Below are 12,715 nucleotides of genomic sequence, written 5' to 3'. Positions count from 1 at the left end.
AATGAAACTTTATTCCTATATATATTTCGGTTTATGTAAAACCGATCGGTTTTCCTTTCTTTACAACTCGGGCGCCGATAACCGAACCTTTCGGTTTATCCGGTTCGGTTTAATCGGATTCTGCCGATTGCTCAGGACTAATGTTAAGTCAAGATAGCCATATCTTTATTGGAATGTTTGGAAGGAGAACTGGCAATGTTGATTTTCTGGAGAAGATAGTGCTAATGGTTTATATTGAAGTCAAGTTAAGGTTTATGATATTTTCAAGGACATTGATGCGGACTAATTGGCATCAGAAAGTCATACTGCCAAGACTAGGTTCAGGCGTAATGGGTTTTACTAATACGATTAAGAAACAACCTCAAGGAAAAGAAAGGCAAAAAAATCTTACTGGAGCAAAAGGGTCAGAAGAAATATTACGAATACAGTAAGTGTTTTCGTTAGGAATAAGCCGTTTTCGACCAAAACACATCGTGAATATTTTTCTTTGTATCTTTTTCAGAAGATGGCGCACATAGTTGCTTGTGTAATAATTTATGTTCTGTAGTCTTGTATAACTTCAACTTTTTAACTTTGATATAATGGACTGAAATTAGCTGGAAAAAAAAAAAAAACCATCTTCCATCATGTGGCTGTACTGATTCGATAAATTAATTAAAAAAATTGTATATTTTTTTTAAACGGAAATGATGGTTTTTTCCAGTATAACTAATAATAAAAGATGTTATTATAGTGAAAATTTACAATTACATATTTTTTCGTTAATTTTTTTAGTTAGATTTTTTGTTTGTTATATAGTATTTGATATTATTAAATTCATAATAAAGTGTCAGATAAGTTTGTGTTTTATATTTAAGTTAGTTTAATTTTTATTTAAAAATAATTATAACTATATGCGGAACTGTAACATCCGCGAACCGAAATCCCGGTTTAGGGATTGCATCGGTCGATGCAGGTTGTGCATCGGTCGATGCAGGGTTGAGTTTCTGCGTTTTGACTTAAGTTAAACGCCGCATTTTGGATTAGGAAAACCCTTAAACTCGAGTTTTGTCTCATTAGGCGTGTTTAGCCGCTTTTGAGAGAAACGAAAGAGAAAGAGAGGAGTGTTCTTGGTGAGTTCTTGGATTGGAAGCTGTTCCTGTAGAGATCTGTAGCTGGGATCGTTGTAGGAGCTTCCTGAAGGTGTTTTCTTGTTGGTTTAAGGTTCAGATTCGTCTTGGCAAAGGTAAGTGCAGGACCATGGCTTATCTAAGCTAGAGCTTCTCTGATCTTCTTGTTTATGTGTTGTTAGGCTTGTTAGATGGTTAATTGGGACGTTAGGAAGCTTTCTTGTGGCTTGGGATCGAGTTTTGTGGTTGCAGGAACAAAGATCCGGCGAGAAGCTTTGGGGAACACGATGCTCGGCATGTTGCATCGGTCGATGCACTTTGTGCGTCGGTCAATGCAAGTGCGAGGACGGCGCGTAAAACCTTAGGGTTTTCGTGTTATGTCGAGCATGCGTCGGTCGATGCAGTGCGAGTGTCGGTCGATGCATCCCTTGTGTCGGTCGATGCATCCCCATGTGGTGTCGGTCGATGCATGTTGGTGTCGGTCGATGCAGAGTCCTGGTTTGTTATTTGTTGATTGTTGATTGTTGGTTGATGGTTAGAGATGTCTCTATTGCTTGTGTGTATAGCCCAGTAGATGGGAGGATTGCCTTACTGAGTGTTTATAAAATACTCCTGCATTGCAATTTGTGTTTGTGATGCAGGTAAAGGCAAAGTGTGAACGTGGAATCAAGGCAATGAAGAGGAGGATGTTCTAGGGACTCGATTGGATGTTGTCTGGCATTAGTAGGTTGCTAGAGTTGGGTCTTTAGAACTTGCTAGGTTGATGGTTTCTTGTTTCCTGTTGTTTGATATTGGAGTATTGTTATATTTTATTATTGGTTATTATTTATTGGATTATTGTTTGGATATTGATATCTGTTATTTTCGCTGTTGGTTGTGCTTGTGGTTAGGTGGCTAGTGGGTATGAGATCACTAGTTGTAGTTTATTATTATTATTATTATTTATTATTTAAAAAAAAGTGGGTCAGGTTGTTTCAGGAACAACATTATTATTAATATTTTAATATAATTTTAAATTTAGTTATGGAATATGTTTTGAAGACCAAATATTTTGATTGGGGAAAAAAAAGACCAAGTATTTTGTCTTAGAATATTTATGGATTAAGTTGATTATACAATTGCAAATAATGGTTCATGAATTTATGTCAAATGCAATTCCAAATATGTGAGACAAATGATAAAATTTATATTTATAACTGAATTTGCAAACATATTTGGATGTGTCAAATGTTAATTAAACCATCTCACCTTATGCTATTTAACCCACCATGTGTTATAAGGATTACAACTCATTCATTCATATCATTTGGAAGCTCTTAAAATTAATTTATCTCTTCAAAATAAATGCTTTTAATTTTTTCATCAATTAAATAGTTTTAATATATTTTTTAAAAATCAAAATAAATTTATACATTTTAAATATGTTAATTATTTACACTAAAGTAAAACCTTTATATATTAATACTGGGTAAATTAATAATCGCTATCAATTAATATATTTTTCGGGTCTCAAGTTGGACCAATGTAATTTTGGACACAATTTGACAATATAACAAAATAATATTTTTTTTCAAAAAAATTCTTTGTAAAATATATGGTATCATCAATAATATAAATTAATAATTATATAAAATTGTCAAAATATAATGATGATAGAGAAGCTTCTCTTCGGAGACAAACTGAACCTCAACGGCCAAACTGATTTGGTTGCGGTCAAGGAATTTCCCAGTGCAGAGAACAAAATGATATTTAAGACTGACTCCAAAGTATCAAAGTGAAAGCTGAAAAGGATATTTTTGAAAATGGGTATACTGGAGCGATTGATCGTTTGACTTGGGATGAAAGTACAGATGATCGATTTACAGTGAAGTCGGAATATGCTCTGCTTACTCAGGAGGACAGACCGCTACAGAATATGGAGAGTTTTTTTTTTACAAAGTTTGGCATGTTGTCGCACCAGAGAGAGTTCGATTGTTTCTTTGGTTGGTTGTGCAACAGGTTATCATGACGAATATGGAGAGACACAAGCGGGATCTTAGCGACACGAGTATTTGCCATGTTTGTCGCAGTGGTGAGGAGACGATTGTTCATGTGTTACGGGATTGCTCCGCTATGGAGGGAGTCTGCCGGCGTTTAGTTCCTTCACGCAAGCTGCAAGCTTTTTTTTACACAGTCCTTGGTTGAGTGGATTCATGACAATTTTTGTGATAGGATGGATCGTGATGGGGGAGCATGGGCTACTCTATTTGGGGTCACGGTCTGGTGGGGATGGAAGTGGCGGTGTGGGAACATTTTTGGTGATGGAGGGCAATGTTGTGACAGATTTCAGTTTCTCAAAGATTTGGCTAGGGAGGTGGCTTTAGCTAATAATGCTTTGCAGGAAGGAGAGGGACCCGGGTCGAGAGAGGTCAGACAGATTGCATGGGTGTCACCGAGTGAGGGGTGGACGAGACTAAACACGGACGGGGCTTCTTCAGGATAACAGAGGATGGTGGCACGAAGGCTTTTCTCTGAACATTGGTATATGTTCCGCGCCTTTGGCGGAGCTTTGGGGTGTATACTATGGGTTGGTAATTGCGTGGGAGAAAGGGATTACACGGCCGGAACTTGAAGTGGATTCGGAAATAGTGTTGGGTTTTCTTACGATAGGGATTAGCGATACGCAACCACTGTCTTTCCTAGTATGTCTGTGTTATGGCTTTTATCGAGGGACTGGATAGTTCGTATTTCTCATGTGTATAGAAAAGCTAACCGTCTTGCCGATGCGTTAGTCAACTATGCGTTTAGTTTACCATTAGGCTTTCATTTATTGGACTTTGGTCCAGATTATGTTATTTTGTTTATGTTGGATGATGCTTGTGGCTTGTCTAGCTCACGTAGTGTTTGTGTGTAATAGTTTTATTTTTAGTTGAATAATATTTGGGAGATCTCGTCTCCCCCTTTCCGACAAAAAAAAATAGTATTTTTAACAAATTCTCTTATGTAATATGCTTTGAAGACCAAATATTTTGTATTAGATTATTTGTGGATTAAGTTGATTATAGTTACAATTGCATATAATGGTTCATGAATTTATGTCAAATGCAATTCAAAATACTGTTTGTGAGACAAATGATAAAATTTATCAATGAATCTGCAAACATATTTGGATGTGTAAAAAATTAATTAGACCATCTCACCTTATGCTCTTAACGTCATACATTTTAACCCGCCGTATGTTATAAGGATGGGGATTACAACTCATTCCTTCATATTACTTGGAAGCTCTTAAATTTATTTACATTTATGTCAGTTTATTATAACTCTTCTACAGGCACCGCCGGTGACTAAAGCTCATGGAGCTGGTGCTGTAGGCATCAAACAAATATATAAAATGTTAAGGGCATCATTTTCAAGAATTGTGCTGTGGTGCAGTAGTCAATCCCATTTAATTAGTCTTAGAGTTCTCCAGTTTGATCCGTTCCTAAGTCATTTTGGGGTTTTTTTTCTTTTATTAAATAATAATAGGTTAAAAAAAAAAATTTGCTTTAGACATCAAAATCTATTGGGCCGGCCGTGCTCTTCTATGTAATCAAATGTAAGAAAACACAATAGACATTATTTGTTTTCATACAGTGTATACAAATATTTATTTTTTACATTTAAAACAAGACATAAAACAAAAATATTGAATACATGTATATATCTATCAAATACGTAATGTATCGTGTATTGGACAAGAAAGAAAAGCTTAATCAAAACTATTGTTATTCTAATAAAAAATGGCGAATTAGGTAGGTAACCAAAATCACAATTGAAATGAAGAATATAGCATGTTAATCGAAGACATTAAGTGACTGACCAAAAGGCAATGTGATTTTACCAGGTGACACACACGAAACTACACACGCTGCCACGATCGGTTTTATTGGGACGGTTCGTGACTGTCATGGTTATTCTGTGGGCCATTCTCATGGACCACCTTCGACTGGTTTCGCCCTGCCTTGGGCTCATCAGGTAATCGACTCGAGATCACAAGGATGGCCTAATCCCTTCTTCTATGTCTGATCCTCGATCAACGTCAAACACCCCAAACCTATCGAGTGTGTTTGCGTGACTTCTCCAAAGGGACTCGTCAACCCGAGTCCTGCACCCCCCTCACTGAAGCACGACACCTGCCCCAATCAGAATGGTCCCGCAGAAGCAACGCGACAATCACAAATTGTTCCAAGAAAATGGGTCGTGACAATGCGTTTAGAAAGAAACGAGAAAAAGACAGAGGTTGAAGTGAAAGTGAGGAGAGAGAAAATAATATAATTATTTTATAAATATTTTTTCTTTTTACCCTTTTTATTTGTATTTATGTTTTATGTTTACAGTAAATTAATTCAGATTTTATAAATCTTCTAAAAAAATATAACTCTTTTTTCTACATATATTATGATTTTGAATTTGGAAAACTGACATAAACTTACTCAAAAGAAAGTTTACCAAAAAAAAACTTACTCAAAAGAAAATTTATTGTGTACATAAATTACAAATAAAATAATATAAAAAAATAGTACATAATCAAGTATGATGGTTGAAACTGTGGTTTTAATGATGGTAGTGATGGCACAGATTGCTATGATGGTGGTAGTTGTAATTTGTAGTATATATTAAGATATATAGGAAATCTAACACTAAAATCAAACACAAACTAAAGAATAAAATCTTTAAAAATTTACAATATAGAAAATCTAAACTATCGAAATAAAAGCGTAGAACCGACATAAATTATGAGCAGAAGTAGTAGTAATAGTGGTGGCTGTTGATTGCCGTGTTAATTGCATGGAAAAAAATTTATCCTCTAAAAGATACAAAATAAAAAACCCAAATTATCAAGTTAAGCCGCTGGATGCCAAATAAAACGTACTATAATTAAATAGTATAATATGGAATAAAGCATAGTAGTGGTGGTTGGGGCGGCGATGATGAAATGGTAATAATGGTGGTAGTAGTAGTGGTGGTCGTGACAATGATGGTGGTAAAGATGTTAGCGTGTGCGATAGCCGGTGGTGATGTTAATGGAACTAGTGGTGGTAACAGTGGTAGCCGATGACTGCCGAGTTAAATGCATGCAAAAAAAAAACTATATCCTAAAGAATAAATCTAGAGAATTTTACAGAATTCTTTTATTTCTCTTTTAAACAGGGAATACAAATATTCCATCTAGATCTATTATAATATATAGTCGAACATATAAAAGAAAACAGTTGTGGGACAAAAAAAAATAACGCATACAGGACAAGAAGAGTATCATGTTCCAAAATATATACATCTATATATACATTTTGGGTTATATCCTTTTATTTGTACTTATTTAAAAACTTATTTGCAAAGTTGATCCCTAACAAAATTCCAAATAGCATTACTTCAGATTTTGTTTCCTCAATATTTTACATTCCATTCCAACTAAAAAAATTACAGCAAAATCAATATGGAATCAAAAACTATAATATATTTAATTGTACCTTCTATTGTGTATTGAAGATATTTTATCTCTCAACCATTTGCAAACAAATAAAACAACACTTTGATTCCTATTTTGTTTTCCAAAACCTGTGAGTTTTGATTCTTAACGTAAGAAGAACTTCGATTCACATTTAATTAAATATTATAATTAATATATATATATAAACTTAATAGATTTTTAAAATATTACGAATTTGTAAAATTGAAAAAGTTTAAAATACTATGTAATATGGTGATATAGTAGATGGGTTATAAAAATGACATGTTGGAATAAAAAATATCATTAAATTTGTACTAACACTGGTTAAATCTTTATTTTATTATTTGTCAACACTATTAATATTAGAATATTTGACATATAAAGTTAAGTTGATTTAACTAAGTTTGCGTAAAATAATTAAATCATTAGGAAAAATATGACTTAATAATAGCGTATAAATGACTTATTATGTATTTAAATACCTTATTTCTTGTTATAATAATTAAAAATCAAAATAGAATCTCAAACACTAAACAAAAAAAACTAAATATAACAAACAAATGATCATGAAGTATATTGCGGGTTAAAATTTTAATATAAATATTTAGCCGCACAAATGGTCGAAAAATTTAGTTATTCTTCTATTTGCAAAACATCCAATATTTAACAAACAAATACAATATAAAATATAAATAATAAAAAAAATTATATGCACGCGGTGTACCGTGGGTTAAAATCTATTATAGGTTAAATATGTAAAATAAATGAAACCGAATCCAAATTTGATTTAACAGTCCTAAACAAACTGTTGGAAATGTCTCGATTAGTTTAGAATGATATACACGTGATATCACTCAACTTAATTATATTTTAATTTTTTTCTTATAAATATCACCCATGCAGGTCTGAGCAGAAGTTCATGTGAAAAATTCCAGTAATTTAAAAAAGTATGCAAACATAATCGTACGTACATGTACGAATCTAGTTCATATCACTTGGAAGCTCTTAAATTTATTGATCTCTTCAAAATAAATGTTTCTTAATATCATCAATAAAAAATATATATTTAAAAAATCAAAATAGATTATTTATACATTTTAGATATGTTAATTATTTATACTATTAAAATTAATATTAAATTGTTTACCTTTTTGATAATAATTAACGAAACTTCATTTCACCCATTTCGTTCTCCAACGAAGCTATGTCTGATCCGCCGTTCTCCAACGATAGTATATATGGACCAGACTTTGATTCATACATACGTAAGATCTCTCTCTCTATATATATATAATCTAGATCTCCTGCTCGAAATTGTTTGTCTATAATCTGGATTAGCTTTCATCTGATCGATGTGTCATGGTAAAATAGCGTATCTAATCGTTTATCTGTTATAGCAAATCCCTTTATGATCTTATTTTAATATTTCCTGTCTTGTAATTGTGTATTTGTTATCCTTTCGCAGATGGTAAGACATGTGTCCTTTGGAACGTCGAGGACTACCCAATCCCTTCTGGTTCCGATGATCCTGTTTCCATGGGGAAGAAAATCAAAGCAAAACTCGTGGAGACCAAGTATCTTGGGGAAGTGTCAATGAAGGCTTACGTTGATACGTTGTCGGATGAATTGCAACAGAAATTCGATGATGCCGGTATCTCAGTCAGTCTCATACCGCAAGGTGAATGAATATATATATATATAATTTCATTACTTTTTCAAGGTTATTTATTTATTATTTGTTTTTTAGCACTACATTTTTGGTAGGGTTTGCATTCTCGAATCTCGAAGTCTACTCCGCTGATAGTGGACGCTTTGGGGTGGGCACTGGATAATCCTGCACCAGCAAATATGATTGTACTCTCAAACAACATGGCAGAATTTGGAACAATTATGCATTTTGAATGTATGTACAGGGTTGGTTACGGAATTGTTTTGCCCGATACTAGCTGCGGTTGGCTACCTCCTGACACGGATTGGCTACCTCCTCTAGAAAAGTCAACCTGGTTTTTGGAGGACCTATTTGTTATGAAGCGGTAGTGAGAGAGAAAAAAGAGAAAGAAAGAGGCCTCTAATTTCTAGGGAAAAGATGAAGGATCTTTGGGAGCTCAAAAGTTTGTATTTGTTGATGAGTTGGAACGTTCTTGATTAGTCTGCCAACATGTGGCCTTTTTATCTAGCAATATATGTTGAGACCTTGTATTTGCTAATGATAATTACTCGGTTTCTCTCCATTCCATGTCCATATTGTCTAAAGCCCAAAAGAATGTTTTTCTATTCCTATTTCCCATCAACATACTCACGAGAAAAAATAATTGTTGAATAGGTTCGCAAATCTTGGCTAATGATTATGTCCAAGATGGTCCCTATGGATTTTCATCAGAAGCAGCGAGTATGACTCATCTCGGTGAAGCTAGATGTATATATATATATAGTTAGTCAGTGGGGATGTTCCAGTCAATACTTCTCTCGCAACAGCTGATGCAACTCAGGTTAATTATCAGTGCTGGTCAATCTGTTTCTCATGATATGCCTTTTGTTGAGAATGCTGATGTCTCTATGCATGGAATCAAAAGCCTAGTCGGAAATGGAATTGAAATGAGTCATCATTTTCTTTTTGAGACTCCTAAAAGTGGAGAATGGGGAAAATATACTCTCACTGAGGCAAATAATTTAAGAATATATTCAGCCTGAAGGCTTAAGTATTGGTTGCATAAAGCTCCTCAGCCACACAACTCACATATGCGTTTTTTTTTCCAGAATAAGGTTAAGACACCAGACCAAATTATACTGATTAATATATGGCAAACTTGTACACATAGTAGGAAGAGGCATACATATACAAATAAAGAATAAAGTTTGTGTCTCATTCCGTGTTGTATTACATAATTTTTATACACTAGAAAAAGATCTTGAAATATCTTATTAACAATTAATGTACAATCGTAATCGTATCTTGTTACGTGATCACGGGGATCGAAGCTTGATGCGCAATTTACGGAGCTGGTTCCTCTGAATCTGCTAAAACTATCCCTCAAGTTGGAGCATGCAGATCCTGTATGTCCAAATTGAAATAGAACTGCTTGAACTCATGTTTATCCAACTGCTTTGTGAATATGTCAGCCAGCTGTGATTGACTTGCCACGTGAAGAAGGCGGATGTTTTTTTTGTGACGACTTCATCGCGGACAAATTGACAGTCGATTTCAACGTGTTTAGTTCATTCGTGGAATACTGGGTTTCAGGCTATGTGAATAGCGGCTTGACTGTCACAATGAAAGAGCATTGAGGCTCCGTGTGAGACCCCTAGAGACTGCAGAATTCGCTTCAGCCAAATGAGTTCTTGAGTTAACTGTGCCATTGCGCGGTACTTGGCCTCTGCTGATGAACAGCTGACAGTCTTCTGTTTCTTCGTTTTCCAGGATATAGGAGACCCGCCCAGTTGTATGAAGTACCGAATAACAGAGTGTCGCGTTAGCGGGCAGCTTGAGTAATCGATGTCACTCCAGTCGGTGATCTGAAATGGCGCGTCAGATCGTAAGAAGATTCCCTGACCTGGATTATTTTTCAAATAATGAACCACACAAAGTGCAGCCTCCCAATTATCCTTGCTTGGGTGTTGCATAAACTGTGCAAGGAAGTGAACACAATATGCCAAATCAGGTCAAGTGACAGCTAAGTAGATGAGTCATCCAATGAGACGGCGATACTATTCTGGATGTTGTAAACAAGGTGAAGTCGAGAGTGCTAGCTGATGAGCCTATTCGAGCGGAAAGGCCACTGGCTTCGCATCAAGTTATCTGACATCTGAGATGATATTAAGAGTGTATTTACGCTAACTTAGATACATGCCGTAGGAGCTTCTTGTGACTTCAATGTCGAGGAAGTACTTCAAGGGTAACAAATCCTTCATATGGAAGCAAGAAAAAAAATATTCCTTCAAATTTTCCATAAGTTGGCCAGTACTACCTGCGATTATGAGATCATCAACATAGATTAAAACATGAATCTGATTTCCCTTGATATCCATTGTAAACAGCGAATAATCATATAAACTCTGTTTAAATCCATATTCTTTAAAAGAAGTGGTCAATTTTGCAAACCATCATCGTGGACTCTGTTTTAAACCAAAGATAGAATTTCGTAGACGACATACTGACATGAAGCCTTGAACCCTGGTGGCAAACACATGTATATTTCTTCAACGAGGTCACCGTGAAGAAACGTGTGATGAACATCCATTTTACAGTAGTATCCAAGAACAAACGCATTGTCCCCATTTTTGCGACGGGAGAAAAAGTTTCGTCGTAGTCGATACCTTCGATCTGTTTGTTGCCACGCGCTACCAAACTCGCTTTGTGTCTTTCCAGAGTTCCATCAGACCGATATTTGAGCGTATAAACCCATTTACAACCCATAGACTTTTTTCCTTTTGGCAAATCTACAATCGTGAATGACCGATTGCGTTTGTGACCCTCAATTTCAGTGGACATGGCGTTGTTCCACCGTTCATCTGCCGAAGCTTGTTTGAATGATTTGGGCACCATACCAGAAGTAATCGCTGCTAAAAAAGCTTGATGTTCTGGTTAAAATCTTTCACAATCAACGTAATTGGCCACAGGGTAGAGAGATGTCGAAACATCGGTTGTTGTTGTCGTTTTGGAACATGTATGCACCACAATTTTTTTGACTTTGATCGATCTTGTTTTCTAACATTGACCTCGGCCCAGCCGTTCTGGATCCACAGGAACCAAAGGCACAATGAGTGGCTGTGTCGTCGGAGCTGGTGCCTCGGTCTGCCGGCGTGTGTTGTGAGATATCATTGTGTCGCTATCATGGAGAGATGTTGAAGACAAAGTGGCAGATGGGTTTGGTAAAGGTCCAATAAAAGATGGGTTTGTTACACGCCCAATAGTAGTTGGTCTTTGAGTGACAGACCCAACAAATGTGTAAGCTCGTGAATGGCCCACTCGACTTGCATCGTCCTCTTCGTGAAACAGAGTGGTTAAAAATGGCGACATATCCGCTGCCTCCTTTATTTCTTCATCATTAATAGAGGCATAAGGGAATTCCGTTTCACAAAACACAACATCTCGTGAAACAAAGAACTGAGCTTTGTCAAGGTCGTACAAACATTAGCCCTTTTCCCATACGGGTATCCCATGCAAACAGAACGACGACTCCGAGAGGCAAATTTTTCACCCTTGTGAGACTGATCATGAGCATAAAACAGGCTTCAAAAGACTCAGAGATGTTCATAAGAAGGTTTGGCATTGTACAATCGCTCATAAGGAGTAGCCTCATGAAGAACGGAGCTTGGTATCCGGTTTATTAAATAACCCGCCGTTAGAACACACTATCCCCAAAATTCCATTGGTAAGTTAGCTTGGAAGCGCAAAGCTCAAGCAATATTAAGGATATGCTGATGCTTTTCTCAGTTCTCCCGTTCTGTTGAGGAGTTCCAACGCAAGACGTTTTATGCATTTTGCCTTGAGTTTTAATGAATTTACTCAAAAAAACAAACTCAGACCCATTATCACTCCTTATCGTTTGAACCTGTGTGTTAAACTGACGTGTAGTCATTGCTAAGAAATTCTTAAGCTGGTTTGGTTCCTCATATTTATTATTCAACAAGTGTATCCACACTCTGCAAGAATAATCATCGACAATAGTTAGAAAGAACCGTGCACCGGAACAAGTGGGAGTCTTATAAGGTCCCCATAAGTCACAATGAATCAATTCGAAAATCTTTTTCGTTTTATTCTCACTAATCGGAAAACTTGACCGTGTTTGCTTAGCGCGGAGACATGTATCACACGCTTTATTTAAAATAGTAGAAGGAATAGCATGAGAAACTCCAGACAGCAGACCCACGAATTTAGCAGCTGGATGACCCATGCGATTGTGCTAGAGCTCAAATGACTTTGCATCTCTAACATCAATGGATGCAGCATACTCCATACTTCTAAAGTGAAAGGTCCCTCCCATACGATTACCAACTCCCATCACCGTACTCGAAATACGGTCCTGAACAACAAGGAAATTATCAGCCAACTGTACTACGCATTCTCATCCATCAATTGACCAAGCGAAATCAACTCGGACTGAAGTTTCTCAACATAATAAACAGATTGTAG

This window comes from Camelina sativa, chromosome 7, assembly GCF_000633955.1.
Source record: "Camelina sativa cultivar DH55 chromosome 7, Cs, whole genome shotgun sequence".
In the NCBI taxonomy this organism is placed as follows: domain Eukaryota; kingdom Viridiplantae; phylum Streptophyta; class Magnoliopsida; order Brassicales; family Brassicaceae; genus Camelina; species Camelina sativa.
The sequence above is the reverse complement of the archived record's forward strand: the minus strand, read 5'-3'. Positions refer to the sequence as shown.